Source organism: Bidens hawaiensis, unplaced genomic scaffold, assembly GCF_021521415.1.
Source record: "Bidens hawaiensis isolate Kalapana, Puna unplaced genomic scaffold, B.hawaiensis_p1.1 tig00018313_1, whole genome shotgun sequence".
Classification (NCBI taxonomy): Eukaryota; Viridiplantae; Streptophyta; class Magnoliopsida; order Asterales; family Asteraceae; genus Bidens; species Bidens hawaiensis.
In genome coordinates, this window is record NW_027492768.1 from 72,119 (window position 1) to 87,724 (window position 15,606).

Sequence of the window (15,606 nt, forward strand, 5' to 3'; positions counted from 1 at the left end):
ATAAGGTCTCAAATTCAAATCCGAAACCTACCAGAAGTGTACGAATTCATAATTTTGTCATCGCGTGTTTTTTTAAAATGAAGGGCGTAATTTGTCTCGCATATAATGCATGATAAGACATTAATGCATTATATATATATAGGGAGAGGATCAAGAGAAAACTCACCTTTAGAGAGAAAACTTAAAAACTCTTAAAAACTCCTAAAGAATTATTTTTAATTAAAAATAAAAAATATTTTCAAAATTCTGTTTTAGCCATTATTCTTATATTTTCTTATATTTCACTCGAAAAAAAATAAAAAAAATAAAAAAATAATAAAAAAAACCCGCTGTGATGCCATACATATTACTGTGCGATACCGTTTTATTACACATGTGTATTACTATGTATTTTTGAGTTTAATAGTGTTTTATTGCTTATATTCAATATTTGTGTATTGTATATGTGTAGTAGTGTTGTATTATATGGAAAAAAAATAATAAAATAAAAGTCGATGTGGTGCACATGTGCGTTAATGTTGTATTACACATATGTACTAATGTGTATTCGATGTGTATATTAGTCTTATATTGCATATATACAATAGTGTGTATCAAATATGTGCAATAGTGTTGTATTCTATGCAATACAAACACTTTTATATATATGCAATGTACACTATTATACATGTGCGCTATACCGACAAGAGTTTTTTTTTGAACCAATAACAACATATAAGAATAATGGAAAAAAAACTTCAAAAATTTTTTTTTTAAGTTAAAAATAGTTTTTTAGGAACTTTAAATTTTCTATTTAAGAGGAGTTTTCACTAGATTTCACCCATATATATATATATATAGAGGTGGGTTATAGTAAAAAGAGATAGTTTTCTAGGAAGAGTAAGAATAGATCTTGGCCAATGGATCTAGGATCTAGTTGTTAAGATTAGTATTTGAAAAAATACTAAATAGTTTCCTAGGATCTAGGATTTAGCCTATATAGTTTCCTAAATAGGCTCACATAGTTTCCAAACTCTAAACTTTATGTCCTTCCTACTCTTCCTACAAAACTATGTATTTTTATTTTAACCCTTTTCTATATATATATATAGGGGTGGGATCTAGAGAGAACTAGAGAACTAATAAAAACTATTTTTAACTTCTTTTTAAAAAATATTTTACGATTTTTTTTTCTTTCCTCCTTCTAATAAGATGATATTGTTCCTAAAAAAAAACAGGCGATGTAGTGCATATGTGTACTAATGTGTATTGCATATATACGATAGTGTTTTATTGCATATAATACAACACAATTGCATTATACAATACACACTATTGAATATACGTAATTACAAACACTAATAATTGTACTCGAAACAAACTATCGCATATACGTAATACAACACTAATGCACATATGCACTATATTGTTTTTTTGATATTTTTGTATATAATATAACACTATTGCACTAATACAATACAAAAAATTATATATATGCTATTCAACATTATTGCACATATCAAAATACACACTAGTGCAAATATGTAATAAAAAAAAGTCGATGTATTGCATATGTGCACTACAACGAGTTTTTTTTTGTTTTTTTTTATTTTTCGAGTAAATGGTAACATAATATAAGAATAATGGCAAAAACAAAAATTTAAAAATATTTTTTTAATTAAATTAAAAATATTTCTTTATTAGTTCTCTAGTTCTCTCTTTAAGAAGGAGTTCTCTCTTGATCCTCTCCCTATATACATACATATATATATATATATATATATATATATATATATATATATATATATATATATATATATATATATATATATATATATATATATGGGATGGATCTTGCGAGAAGTCAAGTTACGACGAGAAGTACGAGAAATCAATCTGGACCATTGATTATGTGTAATCAATGGATTAAAAAAGTTGTGGCAAACTAGTAATTATGAAGACTTTAATCTACCAAAATTTTAATGAAGAAAAGTAGTTTGGTATTTGTTTTTTAAACTTTTCAAGATGAAACTTAAGTCATTAATAGCATTTATTTGTATTATTACTAACTAATTGTTTAATTGTTATTTTTGAATTGATATTATTAATCAAACTAATGTTAAACAAATATAATTTTAATCAAATACTGTAATATCTTCAATTATATTTCTTCAAGTGCGTTAAATATTATATATTGCCTACACAAATTTATGTATTATATACACATGCATAGTCATGTATTGTGTGGCTGAAATCACGAATGCGTATGTGAAAATTTTACAATTGTGGGCTATTAACATGATTTATTATTTATATATGTAATTTTATGTGAAAATAAAAAATAATTTATTTGGTACCGTGTAGGGTTTATATATGTACTATTTAAGTGGTATCACAAATGTGTATGCGAAAATTCTACAAGTATAGGTTATTAATTATCATTATCCGTTATTTATTATATATAGTTTTATGTAATTAAAAAGTTTATTTTATACTGTGTAGGTTAATTTATGTATTGTGTAGGTTCGTATATGTACTGTGTATATGGCATTCTGAATTATGTATATGTAATTATTATCGTGTGGGTTCACTTATGTACTGTGTAGGTTCGTATATGCACTGTGTATATAGTAATTTGAACTGTGTATGTGTAATTTTTATCGTGTGTAGGTTTATTTATGCACTGTGTAGGTTCATATATGTATTGTGCAGGTGATATTTCCAATGGTGTATGCGTAATTTTTATCGTGTGTTGGTTCATTTAGTACTGTGTAGGTTCGTACATATATTATGTGTAACATCTCAGATTTTTAAAACTCGTATTCGTCTGCGTTTAACCCGACCCGAAAATATTTTAGATCTTTAATATTAATCAAAAATTAAATATTATAAGTATTTAAGTTTCTAATGTTTATTTTATACCCTTATACTTTTTCTAACGTTCATTTATTGTTTAGCCATAAAATATTCAAAAATTGACCATTTATGAAACTAAAAGGACCATACTTGTCAAAAATCAATTTTCCTCCGTCCTAACACAGAGCGCCGCGCGATGGTGGAGGTCTAGGGCCGCCGCGCAACGCCACCAAGCACCTGTGCAGATCGTTTTCGTTCTAGATCGTTTCCTAGTTTGTTTTTGGCTTGAAATCGCTTATTTTAGGACATAATCGAGTGTTTTAAGCCCCAATAAAACTAACATTGCTTAGATGCATGTCCATATACATTACCCCTTTTTCAAGAAAAAAATTTACAGATTATAATGTTGATTTCATCATTAAATGTTTATTTGGTTTCCTAAACGAATGAATTAGCTATAATTAGTTCGTTTTAGTGTTTTCTATATAAACAACACTTATAATATCTGCCACAGTCTTCCCTAAACCCTAAATAATCATTTTCTAGTAGTCATATGCCTCTGCTCATCATAAACTTCTTCGGTTTTGCTTATTTGTTGAAGATTTACTCATAAACGGTTGACTTTGCCTGCTTGTGGAACTTTAACTTCATCTCTTGATCGATCCTTTCACTTTCCAGGTAAGTTGTAAAATGTAAAATCATTCATATATATTCCCTAGTCAATAACCTTCAATCAATTTTGGTGGTTGAAGGGTGTTGACTGGTCAATTCGTTTAAAACCCGTTAACGCGTAAAACAGTCAACAAGTTTGACTTTATGTTTTCTCATACTTCTGGTCGGATTCAATGTTCGGTCCAAAAGACTTTTATTGTCGTACAAAATTTTAAGACTACTGACCAAAACCCGACTTCAGACTTGCTGTTCAAATTATGGTAAGTACCAGCTTTCTTAAATTTTTAATTTAACATAACCGAAGTTCTAGACGTCCGTTTGGATCGATTCCAACGGCATTGAGTTTGTTTTTACTTATTTTATCATATCTAAAAGTTTTAGGTTCTGATTGTTTGACGCGTAGTGGACGACTTGTTTAACTTTAACTCGTTTATTTGTAATCGTATTCACTTGCCTTTATTCTAAGGAAATTTTTATCATTCCCCTATTTTACTAAGTTTTTCTAAATGTTTTGGGGACATATGCGTATTATTCGTATTTCATAATACATACATATATATATATATACATATATATATATATATCAAAAGTAGCAAACGTGTAATTGTGTGCGAATGATCAAATATACTTGTTATGTGCTTACTTGTTTACGTGCGCATTCGTATTCGGAGAGGTCCAAGATATTCCCTTGTATAGGGTTCTGATTACTATTTACTCGCGCCCGATTCCCTTGGCAACGGTCTTATTATTATTTGCTCATTGTTGATTACCAACGCCCAATTCGCTTGGCAATGGTTAATCGACACCTTATTTGCTCACGGTTTGATTTACTTACCGCATTTATTACATTTTGCTTATTTCTTTTATTTATTATATTAGCATTATTTTATTGCAAAAACTGGTGATAAACTCACTCAACATTTGTTGTTGACAAACTCCACTTTCTATGTATATGCAGGTTACCATTGAATTGAAGTTGAAGTATGGACATTTGAAAAGACCTTAGGGTTTTAATGAAGACAATTCTTATTTAAATCTTGATTGGATTACTTGTATTAAATTATTTATTACTGTTTTGAATATTTGTGCACTGTATTTTGAAATAATTAACCTAATAGATATTGTCACATTTTATTTATGATAGTATCTTCTAGCTGTGAACAATCGGATCACGCCTCGGCATTTCCGCCTTAAGTTGGGGTGTGACACTATGTAGGTGGTATTTCGAATTGTGCATTTGTAATTTTATTCATATGTATGTTCATTTATGTATTGTGTACTGATTGGTGTAATAGTCAGTATCATATTCGATGTACCGAATATTCATGGATGAAGCGCTTAATTATCGCATTCGCATGGGGTGTGGGAGTCACATTATAATACATATGAGAATCGCATTGGCATGGGGTCTCAATCGCATTCGCATATCATAGGTAATCGCATTCACATAAGAAATGCGATGTGATTGGAATATGCATTCGATGCGATTGGAGTAGGCATGTGATGCGATTTGTTTCTTTTATGCGATTCCAAAACCTTGAGTTTATCCAAACTTCAATTCCAATCAGCTCTGAAGATTTCTAGGTTTTAGTATTTATTTACAGCTTGGTTTACCAAATCCTGAATAGAGTTCGATGTTGATGATCCTGAAACACCTATAGATTACTTGAAAGCTTTGTTTTGATCGGGCTGAACTGTATATTGAGCCAATTTTACCCCATTAACTAGATGAACGGTAGGATGTGATTGACTAAGAAAAGCTGAGCTAACTAGGGCTATGCAACGGTTCAGAATCGCGAGAACTGAACCGGAACCGTTAAATGCTAAATATAAGAATCGAAACCAGGCCGTATTTTAACGGTTCCGGTTCGGTTTGGAACTGAGTTAAACGGTTCTTGCCAGAACCGGTTTTCAATTAAAATTCTAAATATGAAATATTAGAAGGTGCAAGAAACAAGCGACAACCCATAAAATAAAACATTATCATATAAATATATTATATTTTAATGAAGGGGGATTGAGAATAGATTAGAATGACATAAAATATTTCAGAAAAAACAATTATTTTTTAAAACATGTTTAGGGCTGCGGAAGATGATTATCGTTTATGATATTGTAATGGGTTAAAAGTAAACGGGAAAGTGAGAACGTGGATGGTCGCTCGTACATGAAAGTATAAAAGCCTACTAAATAAATAGAATTTTAAATATAATCTTCAAAGTTTAAACCTAACCCGGGTCTAGCGGTTCTATAACTGGAACCGTCAGTTATAATCGGAATCGAACCTGGAACCGTTTTCACCTAAATTTAAGAACCGGAACTGGACCCAAAATACAATAATACGGTTCGGATCTAGCGGTTCGGTTCTGATTCCACGATTCTCGTGGTACGGAACCATGAATTTCACACCCTTAGAGCTGACTCTAGAAGCTGTAGAACACCGACATGATTCCGAGAACTGAGATGGTTATTCATTCGAAGTTTTTCACCCAGTTCGAATGATTTGATGGTAGAGGTCAATTCTGTGAATGTTGTAATATTCAGGTTTGTAGCTCTCTTGATAGTAGTTACAATGTTGTTCCATGTGTAGGATATTGAATTAACAGCTTCTTGTTGATCTCTGACATTTCTCTAATGATACCAGCACTTCTCATCTTGGTTTTTAGTGCTTCAAAATATGTTAAGGAGAGAAGTAACCGTTTCCCCTTGAATATGATTGAACATGTTGAATTCTCCGTTAGGATTTCTCTTTGGCTTTCCCTCATGTCCAAATTTCCTTCAAACTTTTCAACAAGGCATCCCAAAGACCTTTTTCCATAATACATTCTCTTAAGGTTTGGATGATATTAGTGGACAAACACACATTGATTACCCCATATGCCTTTTCATCGTCAAGCGTCAGTTTCTTATCATTATCAGTCAAGCTTTCAGGAAGAACATCAACTAGTCCATTAGGAGTCATTGTTGTAGGCTTGTGAGGTCCATTCTCAATAGATCTTAACAGTACAAAGTCATTACTCTCATAAAATTCTTGAACCTCCACTTCCACTCATCAAAGTTACTTTCAAAGTTTAACAGTTTGGGTGGTTTGTTTGTAGTTCTAGCCTCATTTTCAAACATCATATAATTCTTCAACATTTTAGGATCGTAAGACATCTTTCTAAATAGATCAAAAAACCTTAAATCAAAACAGTCCTTGAAAAACAACAAATTCCATGAAAAATTCTAAGTCAAGGGAATTGCAATCGCACGGTGATTAGTAATGCGATGCGATTGGATCTCTGAGCGCGAGTGCAATTGGTTTTCTGGTGCGAGTGCGATTGGTTTGCTGATGCGATTGGGAACCTGAATGCGATTGCGATTGGTTTTCAAATGTGATTTCTAGTGTGATCTAAATGCGATTGTGACGGAAATCCAATGCGACTGCGATTGGCTTTTCAGATGCGATTGCGATTCAATCACAAATGCGATTGCGATTTGGATTCTGGAAAAACTGAAACGCACAATACTCTGTTTGTTATGAATTATTCAAAAAACACTCTTTTAGCCAATTTTGAATCCTTAAATAACTTAAATAACCTGAAGAACACTTAATCACACCTTTCAAACACAAAAAAGATCAAAATCTAAGGTTGTGACCCAAGAACCTCAACTAGTATAACCGAAAGCTCTAATACCAGTTCTAGGCCCTCAAACCGGGATCGAACAACTTGTTCTCGAATCAATCTCGATTGTAAACTTGCGAAAAATCGTTTACAAATTAACCAAGATCTCGGATCTTGTTAGTGTTTGTTTATTTCTAAATAAGGAAACTTGACAAGATAAGATAGAAAGAGTAAGTGAGAGTTGGTATATTTTGTCAAAAGGTTATGTTGCCATGGGCAAGCCTTCACTATTTGAATTGGAAGATATGCCATGTTCGTTTTCATACATGGGCCCAAATGGGCTTTTATTTATAAAGGGTCAAACCCAAACATACAAGTAATACTTACGAAAACTAACATAATATATTGTGAAATAAAGAAGCAAATACAAAAGAATTAAATAGACAAAACGACCTCTACAATAACCAAGAAACATGATATATGCACAACAATATAACTAATCATTGTGACTTATATGAATCATTTATTTTGTTTATCTATAGTATATATAAAAGAAAACCCTAAAATCTTATGTGTCGCGATATGGTCGCTCCACCCTTTTATGGAAGCCACCAGATTTTTTAATTTTTAAATGGAGGCCTCTCATTGATTTAACCCAAATTCATGTGTATGGGTTTACCAAAACCAGATAGCTCTTAAACGGGTTATAACATCTCATTAAATTAAAAATTAATCTTATCAATTATTTAATATGAAAATTCTATAAAATAGGGATATACTAAAATATAATATCCAATTTAAAAAGAAAAAGATATTATTTATAATTAATAAACAATTTTATAGTAAAAAACATAAGCGGGTCATGGGTCACCAAATCCAGATAACTTTTAAACGGGTTATAACATATCATTTATTTATAAAACCCTTTTATCATCAAACCCTAAGTATATTATTAACTTTCTTACAATAAAGAAAATTAAAATCCAAAAAATAAATATTAAAAAACGAAAAATGTAAAACAATCATTCTCTCAAGCCATCAGATTGCTTTATTTGTAAATGAAGGTTTCTCACGCATTTGATCCGAATTCATGGGTAAAGGTCTCACCAAACCCAGATAGCTCTTAAACGGGTTATAGCATATCATTATATTAAAAAATAATCTCATCAAATATTTGATATGAAAATCCTATAAAATAGGAATATACTAAAAATTAATATCCTATTTTATTTTAAAAAAAGATAGAATTTATAATTAAGAAACAATTCTTTAATAAAGAAAATAAACGGGTAATGGGTATCGCCAAACGCAGATAGCTTTTAAACCGAATTATAACATATCATATTTGTGAAACCATTTCATCATTAAATCTCAAGTATATTAATTATTAATTTTCTTACAATAAATAAAATTAAAATCAAAATATACATATATAAATATTAAAAAACGAATAACGTAAGACAACCCCTGTAATACGGGGATACAATCTAGTACTTTATATATAGGTTACTAGAAGTTGAAATACTATAAAAAAAGTATTTTAATAAGCACTAAATATATATTAAAAAAACAATGAATTATTACATTTAAAACAAACAAAACATATTGCCATTATTAAACATATACTTGTTTACTTTGCAATTCATTATTTAATGAATTTTATGGCACAAGTGTGGGCTTATTTTATACCTATTTCAATTTTAGGTTGTGAGGTATGACTGCATTTGTCCCCCTTCTCTCTCTCTCTCTCTCTCTCTCTCTCTCTCTCTCTCTCTCTCTCCCAACCCTGTACTCATATATCCTTTCTTTAGGGTTCAACTTCCACAGCTTTGTTTTTCTATAATTAATCAAAAGTCCTCACTTTTATATAACTTCTTGTATCTTTTTTTATCATTTTATTGTTTTTTTAGCTCCTTCATGTTTGTATAATCATAATATTATCATGGCTGGTTTGGATTTAGGAACGGCTTCTCGTTACAATAATAATATTCATCATCATCATCATCATCATCAACAACAACAACAACATCTTCCTGACTTGCAACTTCACACCACTCTACCTGAAAACAATAATATTCATCATCACCTCTACAACCACCAAGAAGATGATCAAGACCACCATCATCAAGGTCATGAACAACTCGTCTCACCCAACTCCGGTGGTGGTGGTGGTGGTGACATCATTGGCCGGAGACCTAGAGGACGTCCGGCAGGGTCCAAAAACAAGCCAAAACCACCGGTTATTATCACAAGAGAAAGTGCTAATACTTTAAAAGCACATATATTGGAAATTGGTAATGGGTGTGATGTTTTTGACTGCATAGCAACTTATGCAAGAAGAAGACAAAGAGGGATATGCATATTATCCGGCAGTGGTATTGTAACAAATGTTAGCCTCCGGCAGCCGGCGGCTGCAGGGTCTGTTTTGGCTCTTCATGGAAGGTTTGAAATATTATCTCTTTCCGGTTCTTTCTTGCCGCCACCAGCGCCACCAGGAGCCACTAGTTTGACTATATTTTTGTCCGGTGGACAAGGGCAAGTGGTCGGTGGGAACGTCGTCGGAGAGTTGACCGCGGCGGGGCCGGTTATTGTTATTGCTTCTTCTTTTACTAATGTTGCTTATGAAAGATTGCCACTTGAAGATGATGAAGTTCCGGAAGGTGGAGGGTTACAAATGCAACCAACGGCTACCGATGGCGGTAGTGGTGGTGGCGGCGGTCCTTTTCCGGATCCGTCTTCCGGACTACCATTTTTTAACCTACCGGTTAATGTGGGTTCGAATGTTCAGTTACCGACGGATTACAGACGGAATAATAATGGCAATCCATTTTAATATGGATTCAGGCTATGCTTGTATCCGCATCTTGCAGGATTTGAACCCTACTTGTTCTTTGGACGGATCGGGTTAGTTAATTAGCTTCTTTTGGATCATAAACAATGTTCACTAAAATTACTATTTTAATTTCTTATCTTGTTATCTTTGGTTGTTTCTTTTATCTTTTTTACTTAGTTTCTTGGGGTGTTTGTACTTATAACATGTTCAATGAGAATAGGTTTTATTTTTATAAATTTGTGTTTGATTTCCATGTTCAATCTCTTTCTTCAAGGTTTATTTAGCTTCTTTTGGATCATAAACAATGTTCACTAAGAATTACTACTTTATATGTTGTTATTTTTGGGTTGTTCCATTTATCTTTTTACTTATTCTTTTGGGGGACATCTTATATGTGAGTAGGTTTTTATTTTATAAATTTGTGTTTCGTATTCTTCAAGGTTTAATTAAATATTTGTGATTTCCAGGAATGTGTCCCTACTGATTATGATGACACTAAGAGTAGATGTTTCCTGATAATCAAGTATTAATGATGGAAATTAAGGTTTTGGGGTACTGGGATGTGTTGTTTCTATTGCATTGTTTTCAGCAAGATAGTAAATATAGCAACAGAAATTAGATTAAAAGAATCTTAAAAATGAAACTTATTAATAAGCAATTTTTGAAGTTTTTGTTATGATCATTGATGAACAATATGTTTCTTCCTCCTCACAAAAGGAACAGCCTTTCCATGTAATATTAACCATATCAAGTATGCTTGTAAATAAACCGAATAAACACAAATAAGGGCATGTTCGTGTTCGTTCATTTAACTTCAAACGAACACGAACACGAACACGAACACTTATCGGAAAAATATTTTTGTTCAAGTTCGTTTGTTTAATAAATGAACACATTCGTGGTCATTTATGATGTGGTCATTTATGTTCATTCATTGAAAATCTAAACGAACAACTCACGAACATATATAAACGAATATAAATGAACATAATTGAACGAAGATAAACGAACATAAATAAGCATGTATGAACAAGCATAAATGAACACAAACAAACAACTACGAAATTTTAATTAGATAATTCCTCCAAAGTTTCATCTAAAAATGAACATAAACAAACATTAATGAATAAACATAAGCAAAAATTCACAAATATACATGTTCGTTCATTTAATTAAATGAACGCATGCGTTTTGCTCATGTCCGTTCGTTTATTAAATGAACGACATCAACGAACCTTCACCCAAACGTTCAATCCGTTCACATGCCTAATATCAAGCAAAAAAGCTTCTTTATTTGATTTATCTTTGCTGTTCAGATTTTTTTGTTTTTTGAGAAAACATTAGGTTATAATTTATTGTGTCTTTTGGTTAGAGTATTTAATTACACTATATAATACTTCATGATTAATTTGAAGTATAAGTTTGTTGTCGTTGCATAACCTATAATTAATAAATTTTAACCTTCTTCTATATTTAAATCCACACCTCCCTCGTTTATTTATTTTAAATGTTTTTATTTTGTCGATCTGAGCCCCATGCCTAAATGTCTAATGAAGAGGTAGGTCCCAGCAGAGCCCAGTTGGACCCGCAAGACTCACCTCAAAGAGGGAAGCCTGCGTAGTTGAACCCGCAAGACTCACCTTCAACAGGGACGTCTGCGCAAAGGCTAAACTCGCAGAACTCACCTTGAAGAGGGGCGTCTGCGCAGAAACCAACTGGATCCGCAGGACCAACCATGCTTAGAGACGTGACGTCCTTACGCGCAGTACGCAAGCTGTTCCCGCAGGAAAAACCTCCCAATGGTGAAGTACCCCGCCTGTTCCCGCAGCTGCGGATACAAGCCATCAGGGAAGGCTACCCGCGCAGCAAGGCTACACGCACAAGGCACTTAACTCTTAAATAATTCAGTAATGTCACCTGAAGGAGGAGTGAGCAAGCCGGGAACACTCCCGCACAAAGCCGGGAAAACTCCCGCCCAAATGAGCCAGTCCGTACGATACTGGAGGATCTTTTGTACTGTACCTGACGAGGTATGGACAAAAGATCTGACCAAGGATACGACAGCTCACTGACAACAGTATGACGAGCAGCACGCTCTTGTACTGTATGTCACTATTAGCCGCTGCCTACTCACCAACCTGTCGGAGGACGTGCATAGCCTGCAGTTGGTGGAACAGGAATAGTACACAGCCGGCCTGGTCACTATCAGCCGCTGCCTATCCACCAACCACCAGCATGGCATGTGCGTAGCCCACAGTTGGCAGAACAGGAACACTATTCAGCCGGCTGTACCTGCTTGGAAACCTACCTTCGGCTATAAATACTCCAACACCTTGGAATGGTATCATCCAATCTCATATCTCATATCTTGATATATTACCTGATATCTGCTCTAGTCATTCTCTTAATATACACTTATATTCAAGAGCAATCTAGTCTGATTCTCACGCCGGAGGGTGGTCACAAGGAGGTACCCCCCCCCCCTTCTCAGTGACGAGCTCACGGTGTCTGTTTTGCAGGTTATCAGAAGAACCATCTTCGCCGGATCTAACCCCTCGTGGGAAACATCTATTTAACCCCCAGATTATCCGTAATCTGCCCGAGGTCGATTAGTGTTTCTTCATTGGCGCCATCCGTGTATAAAAGCTAGAACTAATTTATTCAGTTTTTTCAAACTTCTGGGAAGATGGTTAAGGTTACTCCGTTGCCAAAACCAGCGAATGACCAAGAAACCCCGGTAACCACAACCCCAGCTACTGGGGGGAACACCGGCAAATACACACATTTTACGAACACTACCCCGGTTACCCGAGCCGGGGCAAGTGCAGTAAATTTTACGAACACTACCCCGGGTACCCGAGCCGGGGCAAGTGTAGTAAACAATCCTCACCTGTGATTCATTGATACCCAGGTGGAAAGACAACAGACGAGGCCCCCCCATCAAACACTTGAACAAGTTAAAGCGTGGGCGGAAAAACGTCAAAGGGAATTCCAAGCTGAGTTGAATGAACGCTTGCGTTCACTCCAACAGGCTGACGAATTCGGAAGCACTCAACAGCTCAACATGAGCAATGAGTGCGAGTACTGGGACGATGATTCGGAGGAATCCGACACCGACGCAAACCCTCGCCATAGGGCGAAAGGGAAGCGTAAGGAAACGGACTTCCAACCGAGAAAGATTTTTGGAGAAACCTTCAAACCAAAAAACGCGGGTGGAAACCCACGTGACTACTCTAAAACCTTCAGACCAACCGCTGCAAATGCGGGAACCTCCAAGTTTGCAAGGGACATTGCGGAAGCAATCGCCCCAAGAAGTTGCAAACAGATGTCCAACATCGGCACTTATGATGGTATATCCGACCCAGACGATCATTTGAACAGATTCATAGCGGGGGCAACCGTCAGCAACTGGACGGAACCCACGTGGTGTTATATGTTCCAGATGACGCTGGTTGGAGCAGCCAGAGCGTGGTTCGACCGTCTACCGGTCCACCACATCTACGATTGGGCAGACTTCCAACGGAAGTTTAGCCAACACTTCAGCCAACAAAGAAAGTATACCGAAGAGCAATGGACAATCCTCAATTGCATTCGAGAGGAAGATGAATCTTTGCTAGACTTCATCACTCGTTTCAACTCAAAGAAGCTAAGTCTGGGTAGTATTAGCGAAGATCTTGTTCGCGCTGCTTTCATCCAGGGCACAAAAGACCCAGAGCTCATCCGCACCTTAACGGGTAAAGATGGCATGCCATCCACATGGGATGCCATCATGACAGCAGCTAAACGCTTCGCGGAAATGGAAAAGCAACTGGGTAGAGATCTTCCCCAAAGCACAAATCTCTACACCCAGAAAACAAGAGAAAACAATGTCCTTACCGCCCGACTAAACAAAAAGAGGAAGTTAGGCATTTGGCAGTCAAGGGTAAACTTTGACACCTCATCCGGCTCGCACCCTCGGTTAGGCGGAAAGGATAACATGCCGTCGTCAAACCGGAACTCCAGATGGACGCCACTCACCAAAAGCGTCACCGAGATATTCGACACCGAGAGACTCCCATGACCAAAGGCTCCAATAATCCGAGAGCGTCACAACGCTGATCAGAGCAAATTCTGTGACTTCCACAGGACAAGAGGCCACAACATCGAGGAATGCGTAGACTTGAAGGACATCGTCGAAGCATTTGTCAGAGATGGGACGCTCACGCACCTCGTGGCGTAATGAACGCTGAGCAGGCTAATACGTGTAGAACCCCAGTTGGGGAAAACACGAATAAAACTGCAGCTTCAATGTCGGAGACTACATACTGCGTAAACAACGAGATTCCGAACCAAGTGCATATCGGCTCGAAAGGCTCGATGACACTCCCAAGAACATGGAAGGGAGCTCAATTACATAGTCTGCATGTAGATCAATTCCAAACTTGTAAAAGAAAAGGCCCAGAGCCACTTCTAATGGAAATAATTCTCCTTATCACATTGACGCTGATGGTCTTACATTTATACTTATGAACTTTCCACACTGATGTCGGTCTTCACCGCATACATAAGTGGGGAAAGAAGTCGTTGCGTGTGGAAGGCGGCAAAACCCGCATAAACACAAAAAATGGCAAACCTTAACGCAGGTCAGTCATAGGTAAAGTTCGGTCATCCCACTAAATGAAAGTGCCGGTCTTAGCCGCACAAATCATGATAGAGGAAACCGAACTAACCTATTGATAACCGCGCGTCGAATGGTTAATTTATTCAAAACACTGATGCCGGTTTTCACCGCATAAATAAGTGTAAAGGAATCGTTGCGTGTGGACGGCGGCAAAACCCGCGTAAGCAAAAAAAACAGATGAAGACAACCTTCACGCAGGTAAGTTATAGGTAAAGTTTGGTGATCCCACTAAATGAAAGTGCCGGTCCTAACCGAACAAATCATGATAGAGGAAACCGAACTAACCTATTGACAACCGCGCGTCGAACGGTTAACTTATAAAACACTTAGAAAATTTCTAACGAAAAGATGAGGAAAACCTCCACGCAGGTGAGATATAGGTAAAGTTTAGCCATCCTACTAAGTGCAAGTGACGGTCTTACCCACACAATCACGAAGGAGGAAGCAAAACTTTAACCTATTATCTACCACGTTCAAAGGTTAACTTATTCTAAACACTTAGAAAATTTCTAAGATGAGGAAAACCTCCACGCAGGTCAGATATAGGTAAAGTTTAGCCATCCTAATAAGTTCACGTGACGGTCTTACCCGCACAATCACGAAGGAGGAAGCAAAACTTCAACCTATTATCTACCACGTTCAAAGGTTAACTTATTCAGAACACTTGGAAAGTTGCTAATTTAAACTAAAGTATGCATGAGCAAGTCATATAACGTTTATAAAGCAAGTCATCCACTGAAAGTAGCGGTCCTACCCGCACAAAGATTTATATTCCATAATAATTCAAGTATTACAAGAATGGCCGGGTAACTACCCGCCTACAAGAATATAAATCTATACAATGTAAACCTATCCTAACAGTGGGAAGGGATCTAAAGGTTCAAGCTTCAGGACCACTCCCTCCAAACCCATTTGTACCCGCACCATCAGTTGGCTGTGGCGGTTCAAGGAAGGTCTTAAGAATGGTTAGCCCATCATCAGCAGCAGCAACTTCGTTCACC

The 15,606-nt window shown here is 35.7% G+C and overlaps 1 pseudogene; it reads left to right on the plus strand.

The window, feature by feature from the left end:
- Positions 1-8,813: 8,813 nt before the first annotated feature.
- On the plus strand, positions 8,814-10,128 carry LOC143555768 (AT-hook motif nuclear-localized protein 23 pseudogene; annotated as a pseudogene).
- Positions 10,129-15,606: the final 5,478 nt, after the last annotated feature.